This window comes from Rosa rugosa, chromosome 1 (assembly GCF_958449725.1).
Source record: "Rosa rugosa chromosome 1, drRosRugo1.1, whole genome shotgun sequence".
NCBI lineage: Eukaryota > Viridiplantae > Streptophyta > Magnoliopsida > Rosales > Rosaceae > Rosa > Rosa rugosa.
Genome location: NC_084820.1, coordinates 45637855 through 45646577, shown reverse-complemented (window position 1 = coordinate 45646577; position 8723 = coordinate 45637855). Strand labels below are relative to the sequence as shown.

At 36.7% G+C, this 8723-nt stretch overlaps 1 long non-coding RNA gene across 1 annotated transcript; it reads right to left on the bottom strand.

The window, feature by feature from the left end:
* Nucleotides 1-1756: 1756 nt before the first annotated feature.
* LOC133738629 (uncharacterized) lies at nt 1757-2319 on the bottom strand. Its single transcript, XR_009860191.1, has 3 exons — nt 2219-2319; nt 1984-2073; nt 1757-1895 (listed from the first exon to the last, which is right to left on the bottom strand). It is a non-coding gene; the product is annotated as an uncharacterized LOC133738629 (long non-coding RNA).
* Between the last annotated feature and the right edge of the window lie 6404 nt (nt 2320-8723).

The following is an 8723-nucleotide window of genomic DNA, read 5'->3' as shown; positions in this document are numbered from 1 at the left end:
GATCCTGAAAAGGATCCTCTTCGTCCGAAGGATGATGACGAAGATGTGCTGGAGGCGGAAGTGCCTTACTTGAGTACAATAGTACAATAGGCGCATTATTGTACTTAACTCAATGCACAAGACCGGACATCTCATATGTTGTGAACTTGTTAGCTAGGTATAGCTATGCGCCAACGCGACGCCATTGGATTGGTGTAAAAGATATCTTTCGATACTTGAGATGTACGATTGATATGGGCTTGTTCTATCCCTACAGAGAGACGATGGATTCAAACCCATCACACACCAGGATCGCCGCCAACACTAGCCTGCGTCCATTATCCCCATCCCAAAACGACATGTGTTTTGGAAGGTTTTGCTGATGTTGGGTATCTCTCTTACCCATACAAAGGTCATTCCCAAACTGGTTAAGTGTTCACCATGGGTAAGGACCTTGATACCTTGGAGGTTTACAGAACAGACCCTAGTCGCTATATCTTCGAACAATGCAGAGATCATTGCTCTTCACGAAGTGGTTCGTGAATATATATGGATTGGATCCATAGTTACGCATGTTCGAAAAATTGTGGTTTGAAGTCTACCACAAATAAGCCTACACAAATGAAGCAAGGCTACATCAAAAGCGACAACACCAAGGATAATCAGCAACAACAAACTCTCCTCAAGATCAAAGTGAACTAGGTTCGATCTGCGGACAATATGGCAGACTTGCTCACTAAGTCATTGCCTAAATTCCACTTTCGAGAAACATGCATCGTTTGCGGAAATTATCTGAACTCCCATGATCGTAGTCATCAGGGGGAGACGCAGACATCAGGGGGAGATGTCTACATGTTCATCTCGAAACGTGAAGGGTGTGTTGTGCTCTTTTTCCCCTTCGACCGAGGTTATTTTTGTCCCACTGGGTTTTTGTTACTCGGCAAGGTTTTTAACGAGGCAACGAGAGAAGCACCGCGTTTGGGCAACACAAGGGGGAGTGTTTAAGGAAATCTCTTTTCTGTGTTTGGCCCAAACTTTAGGTTACTTGACCTAGTGGTAATAGGGTTAAATTAGAAGGATCTAGATTCCTATTCAATGTACGATTAATTTCCTTGTATGATTGAGATTCTATGTATTGTAATCCTCTATATAAAGAGACCTCTATTATCAATGAGAATACACAGAAAATTCCTCTCAATTTCAGTTTCTCTAAAACAGTTTTTTAATTATGTAACCATACCAAATAAAAAAAATTCACATGTATTATCCTTCTACCCTTGCTTGGACCGAATAAAATATTTATTTTAAACCCTTCAATATGCATATTATGTTTTACTATTACACAAAATAAGTCCAGAATATTTGGATTAATTTCCCGACCATAGTTCAACGGGAACCATTACACAAAATATATTAAAGTCACTTGAAATTTACAACTAAATGCTAAGTATATAAAAGTGCTGTGACTGGATATAATCACTAAAACGGTCATAAATGCTAAAAATACTAATAAAATACATAATTTGGGCAATTTTACTTGGACCGAAGCAATTCTGGGCAACAAACAAGAAATTTTTGAATCAGAGATGCACTTGAAAACTTGCTTGAGAAATAAGTCGATAAATTTGAAAGGGGTTTAACATTAACATTGTGTTAAAATACAATGATTTTGTCTTACAACAGTAGTGATCAAGTCTCTTTGGAGATCACTTACCAATTGGTAATAATAGTACAACAATAGTCAAAGTTCAATGAGCATTTCAATTTACTGATTTAGTAATCTGTAGATGAAGCCTGTGACTGCACAGGTCTTATTTTCCCTTTCCATGCTATACCTCTTATGATCCGGAAATAGCAGCAACCTTTTGAAATAGAACATATGATATATTGTATGTAAGTTCAATCCAAAATCTAATCTGCAGTAACACAAACACATCAGTCGGTCAAAATTGAAGCATCAATTGATATGAAGAGATGAACTGAAAAGTTAGACATATTTCTAACCTCAAACATATCCTTCCACCGCCAAAAAAACATGTTATTTTCCTTGACCAATGCATTCAATTGAGACAAGGCAGCAGTCATTCCTTTTTCCTGAAGAATTAGAAGTAAGCTAACAACCAAAGATATGACTAAAGCATCAATTCCCAAAAACTATAGTATGTAATAAAGAAAATAAAGTACCATAGTCTCCTAATTGCAAGAAACAAAGTATGCACAATTGGCACAAAACAAATACCTGAGGTGGTGACAAAAGAAAAGCTCTTGCTTTGGACCCAACACTCTATGGTCATAGAGATGAGGATCGGCCTCCAAAGCTGGCCTGTCATTGACCTCATATGAGCATAATGGACAAAGGCTACTTGTTGGTGCCAATATTGCTTGTGCTGGCTTTGGAATCCTCTAATAACTCTCAATTTTAGTGAAATTTTTACTTTCTGGGTGTTGTTATTTGCAGGTCAGGAAAACCCAGAGACCCAGCAAAGCTTCGTATAGAGAAAACATGAGTTTCCTGGAATAGTAAATATCTATTCTTTTTTTTTCTTTTTCTTTTTTTTTTTTCAGGTCAACACTCAGAAACGTAATTTTGACTTTGATAGGTTCTAACCGTCAATCTCTTGTTCATTTGTAAACTTGTATTGATATTTGTAATGTCAGAATTGATCTTTCCCTATTGAAAGCTTTGAGCTTGAATGCTGGAATGTGTGAGTTTCCATTTTAAATTTCTATGGCTGGTGATATATCCACAATTGAATCTATTGATCAGTGGCAGTGGTCAGAGATGCAGATGCGGACCTTAATTGTCCAACTAGGGAGGTGGAGATCATGGGAACTCCAAAACAAATCACAAAAGCTGAGCATTTGATAAATGAAGTTCTTGCTGAGGTAATGTCCTGTTTTCGGCAACTAAAGTTTGGAGTATTATGCATTGTTTTAATTGTGATTTTATCTGATTAGAAGAGTTAAGCTTCTTGGTTTAATTTGTTTATATATATGTTTAATTTTACTTAAATGGTTGTAATTTTAGGTGGGGATTATATGTTGTGTCATTCTAGAGCAGCTTGGTGGACAATAACTTTGCAACAACGAGGTGCCATTCTTGAGCAGCTTGCTATGGGTTTTCTACTATGCATATCTTTCTGTTGAGAGAGTCATTGTGCTTTGAAGTAATGCAGACTAGGCTCAAACTTTGGTTAGAACTGTAAGACTTTTATTATAGAACTCTTTAGTTAAGAAAGAGCAATGTGGTTATGGTGAAATGACTACTCTCTACCTTGCAGGTTTTTCTCTTAGTGTCCTTGGTATATGATTGAGATAACATGGTGTTTTTTGGTTCTCTTGATCATAATGTCAATGTTAGGTTTAGAATTATGGAAGTGATGGATTGTATTTTGGATGATATTGATGCAATAAAATATTTGGCTTCATTTTGATGGCTGATTTTAGTCCAGTTTTATGGATTTGATGATTGTTAAATGAATGATGTTGAAATGGTTGAAAGGCATGCAACATATGCAGGTTTCACAATATGTTGTACCAAGAAAATAGAAACAACAAAAAACAATCTCTTGTTTCTAACTACTTCAAAGTTCAAACAATAGAAAAGTGGAGGTCAAATAACACCCAGACAACAGAATTAGGTGGTTAATCTCTAGTTTTTAACTACTTCAAACAACAGAAAAGTAGACTTGTAATCACTCTCAAACAACAGAATTAGATGGCGCTACTGTATTCCTATTGACACTCACACAACAGAACTTAGCTAAAACAATGGTTGAAAGTCCAAACAAACGACAGAAAAGTGAGACTGTGATGCCCCGAAAATTCGTATTTATTTTCCGGAATTAATTTTGTGATTATTGGACGATTTCGTGGCTCGTGGACGGAGTGGAAGTGTTTCGGACGAATTAATAGTCGAAGAATATGGTTTTAGGGGGGTTGCAAAAGTTGACTTTTTATACATTGGGTTTCTCCGAAAACTTCCTTCACGAAAGTCGTAGAGCGAGTCGATACGAGTTCGTGGACATGCGGAACGTGAAAATCGGAGTTTGTATGTGGAAGTTTTGGATATTTTTGGAAACCACTATAAATAGAAGTTTCCCTTTCGGGAAATTTACTATTTCCATTTGAGTTTCTTTTTCTGGAAATCAAACTCTTTGTTCTCTCTCTTCTTTGCGTCAGACCTGACCCGGCCGGCAATTCTTTTTCCGACGACCTCTACCTGTAAACTCTCCAGATCGACTCGACTCCTTACTCCGGTCGTCCCTCTGGCATCCTCTAGCGGCGATTCTCGACGGTGGCGGCGCTAGAAGGCAGCGAAAATTTGTGTATTCGGACCCGATCGGTTCTCCGATCTCCGACGTCAGCGAAGCTTCAAACCAGGCTTGGGGAGCTCGCAGCAGCCTCCTGGATCGACCTGTGGTGGTTGTTTGGATCGATTCACATGAAACTTGGTTCAACTCAGATTGAACAGTAATTCACGGCTTGCGAGGTACTTTTCGACCCTTTACGCTTAGTTTTTGACTTCGTGCTAGTTATGAAAATTGATAAGCATGCTGAGATGAAGATCTTTGATGTTGGGAGTTTTATGAAATAGTGAATTTTGGCCAGCGGTGGTGCGCCACCGCCTGTGGTGGTGTTCTGGCGGCGTTCCAGCCATGTAAAGGACTTTTTCTGGTATTATATATCTTCTACTCGTTGATACGATCGTTTCGATATATAATACGCAATTTTTGGAGTTCGTATGGATTTGTTATGATTTTTACGGTTTCGGACCGTTTGATTTATTTGATCCATGAGGATTTGACCGTCCGATCGACTTGTGATTTTGACATATCGATCGTAGAAGTATTCCGGAGACATTGGGTGATCTCGGATGTGGTTTCGCCTCGATTGGCGTCACTTTGGGGATTTTAGTTCAAAACAGGGGTTTTGGACTTAAATCATTTGTGAATCGTTACTAAGTTGAGACCGTATGTGATTAGGTACTTGACGAAGTATTCTTGGACGGTTATTTGTGGTTTGGCTGCTTTGTTCTATATTGATGACGCAGCGGGAATTTTGAGGTGAGTAATCTAACAATGTTCATTTACGAACGAGTTTACCTTATCGTTTTGATAGTTATTTAGTTAATTGCAAACTATAGTTGGTATTAGTAGCATTCCTGAGTGAATGTCTACGTGTATATATTTACGTGAAATATATGTGTGTAGGTGGATTTGTGTGATAAAACAATAATTGTGGGTGCGTTCATTTTATTATTTTGGGTGTGACTTTTCGTGAAACAATATTTTGTGAAAGGGTTGATTTCTATTGTTTTGAAAAGTGTTGTGTATTGTGGAACATTTTAGTTCGCGGGTGGTTTATTTAAGTGTGCGTCTTGCACCGGGAGTAATTGATATGGATCAATTACGGGGAATCTTTTATTTTAGATTCGTGTAACATTTTGGGTTAAGTGCGACTCGCTTAATGTTTTAATCTTTGTCACAGATGGTGATCGAGATTGAGTCACAGATGGTGATCGAGATTAGGTCACAGATGGTGATCGTAATCGGTGTAACATTTTGGGTCCAGTGCGACTCGCTTAATGTTTTAATCTTTGTCACAGATGGTGATCGAGATTGAGTCACAAATGGTGACTGGGATTAGGTCACAGATGGTGATCGTAATCGGTGTAACATTTTAAGTCCAGCGCGACTTCTTTAAAATGTTTTGATTTGTGGAGATCGGGGTCTGAAGACCAGATAGGTCTGTTCAGATGTCACAGATGGTGACAAAGGCATGTTATCGGGAACCACACCTTTGGCCGGGCGAGTGGTTACGATCAGTTAGAGCTCTAGTCTGTCTGTCAATGTAATTCATGGGGTAACGGTGCGAGGTTATATCTAACTCATGAATTTGTGTTTTTAGGGAACAAGGTGTGAGTTGCTTCCTTATTAACGATTTTTAAGGGGACAAGGTGTGAGTTGTTTTCCTTATTAACTATTTGATAGAAATCAAGGAGTGAGTTGCTTTCTATGTTACGATTTATAGGAAATCAAGGTGTGAGTTGCTTTCCTTATTTCGTGATTTAAATAGGAAATCAAGGTGTGAGTTGCTTTCCTTCTTTCGTGATTTGAATAGGAAATCAAGGTGTGAGTTGTTTTCCTTATTTCGTGATTTGAGTAGGAAATCAAGGTGTGAGTTGCTTTCCTTATTTCATGATTTGAATAGGAAATCAAGGTGTGAGTTGCTTTCCTTATTTCGTGATTTGAGTAGGCAATCAAGGTGTGAGTTGCTTTCCTTATTTCGTGATTTGAATAGATTGAAAGAAAACAAGGCGTGAGTTGCTTTCTTTAATTGGTGTAAGGAATCAAGGAGTGAGTTGTTTTCCTTAGTTTTGGGTGAGTTCTTTTGTGGTGGTTTTGAGTTACTCATACGAGCTTGCAAAAGCTTACCGGGTTTGTTATGTGGCAACCCGGTGCACCATTCAAATGGTGTAGGGGTTAATCCTGCAGGTCAGGGAAATCGTTTCTGAATCTGAGGTAGCGTGCTAGCAGCTTAACGGTAGGAAGCCATTCTTGAGACTTTACCGTTATTAAGGCTTCCGTTGTGTAGTTAGCTCTGAGGAGCATTTACGTTTTATTTTGTTGTTGACAATTTAATTCGTAAGATTATGTAATATATAACTCTACGGAGCGGGTCAATATTGACATAGTGGGTTCAGGGCATCAATATGTATTTAGTTTTAAAGGGAAAAAGATTCCAGGTAATTGATATTGATGACTGAACGATCACGCATGTATAATTATGAGATTATATATCGATTTTTATTTGTGCTAAAAATCAGGGGCGTGACAGAGACTGAATACTATTTCAGACAACAGAAATTGGAGTCCAAACTATACTCCAAGTGAGATTCAAACAACATAAAAGAACTAAAACTGTAGCTGGAAATCAAATCTAACCACAACAAACACAATTATCTGTAGTCGAAACAAATCTCAAACAACATAACTCACAACATAAATGTTGTTGCGTACAGAATCAGTCGACATATAACTGTCATTGTGTTTTGAATCAGACAACAGAAACATCAACTAAGCTTCAATATTGATTCAATCAGACGATAGAAACAAGTAAAACTCTGTCGTGTTAGATTAACTACATCGACAGATGTTTTGTTAAAACCGTCAATGAAGTGAATTCCCAACAACATTAATATGTAGTAGTAATACGTTTCAGACGACAGATGGTCCCTGATTCTTCAATATTGGGTACTTCAGACGACAATACCTTAAACTGAATCTGTTGTCTGAGTGCATAATCAACGACGGGGAATATCTGTCGTCTGAGTAGCTTAGAGACGGCAGCCACCTAGACAACATATTTTTACTTCATCAGACGACAGATATGATCTGTCGTCTGAAGGCTTTTTTGACATAGTGCGCCCACAGCCACATATGATTTGTGATCATAGAAACTAGTGCTTTGATTCTTTGTATTATGCATCTATGTATGATGTACTGGTATCTTTTATGATCAATATAAATTGATGACTTCTCCAGTCGTGGTTTCTTTTTGGTTAATTTGGTTTTAATTTAATGACTGTCATTTTTAAGTCTAGCCAGCTATTACACTTGACATCAAGGACTGAAAAATCGATAATATCCTCGAAATTTTCGCGATATTTCCGTTTTTTTAGGGTCTCGATATATCTATGACTTACCAAGAAAATATCGGGAGAAATTTTCAAAATTTCGCGATATTTTCGGAAATATTCAAAATTTTCGCGATATTTCCGAAAATATTCAAAATTTACGCGAAATTCCGAGATTATCGCCACCTCTCGTGATATGTGGCTCTTGAAAACTAACCCTTATCCAGTTATCCTTATCCAATCCGACTAAACTAATAACATCTAAAGAGGAAAACTTAAAAAATTTATAGGGTCATGTATTGCTCTTTGTGTCTTTTCCTTCCATGCTTATAAATCTTCTAATTATTTAATTTGCTAACTAGTAAACATTTGGCTCTATTAAAAATAAAAAAAAAATAAAATAAATTTATGTATTTCAATTGACCATTTTCTACTGCTTTTTCTATTTATTTGAAGACTGAATTTTTTTTTAACATATGTATTTAATTGTAAAATATTATTATAATTAATAATTAACTCTCCTAATCTCCTATTTAAATCATTTTTGAGAATTCTCATGTAGAATTTCATATCTTTGTCATGTTAGTGTATCTTATTATACTCCAAATTACTACAATCATTATACAATTAAGTTCATCAAACACTTTTTTTGAAATATTATAGGTAACTGATCATGTAAACATTTCATGAAAATTCATTAATGATTTTCATGTTACTTTCTAAATTTCCATCATTTTTTTCGAAAATTTACTTCGATCGAAATTTCCTCGATATTTCCATCGAAATTTCTATTTTTTCGACTATCAATATTTTCTCGATATTCGATATTTTAGTCCTTGCTTGACATATGTATCTTGATATTTATCTAACCAAGAGAGCAGTTTATGGCCAATAAGATGAATTCTAACCTGATTTGAGTAAAACTATCACGTAAAGAAAATTATCAGTGTTAAGGAAGACCAAAACATTCAAGACATTCGTTCGATATCCCGAGGATTTGATGATTTCACTATCTCTTATGCATTCAGATCGAGAAGCAAATTTTACGGATAATGTGTTGGCGGATATTGGGCATTCAAAACCTAATGGAGAGATCTGGGAGAAT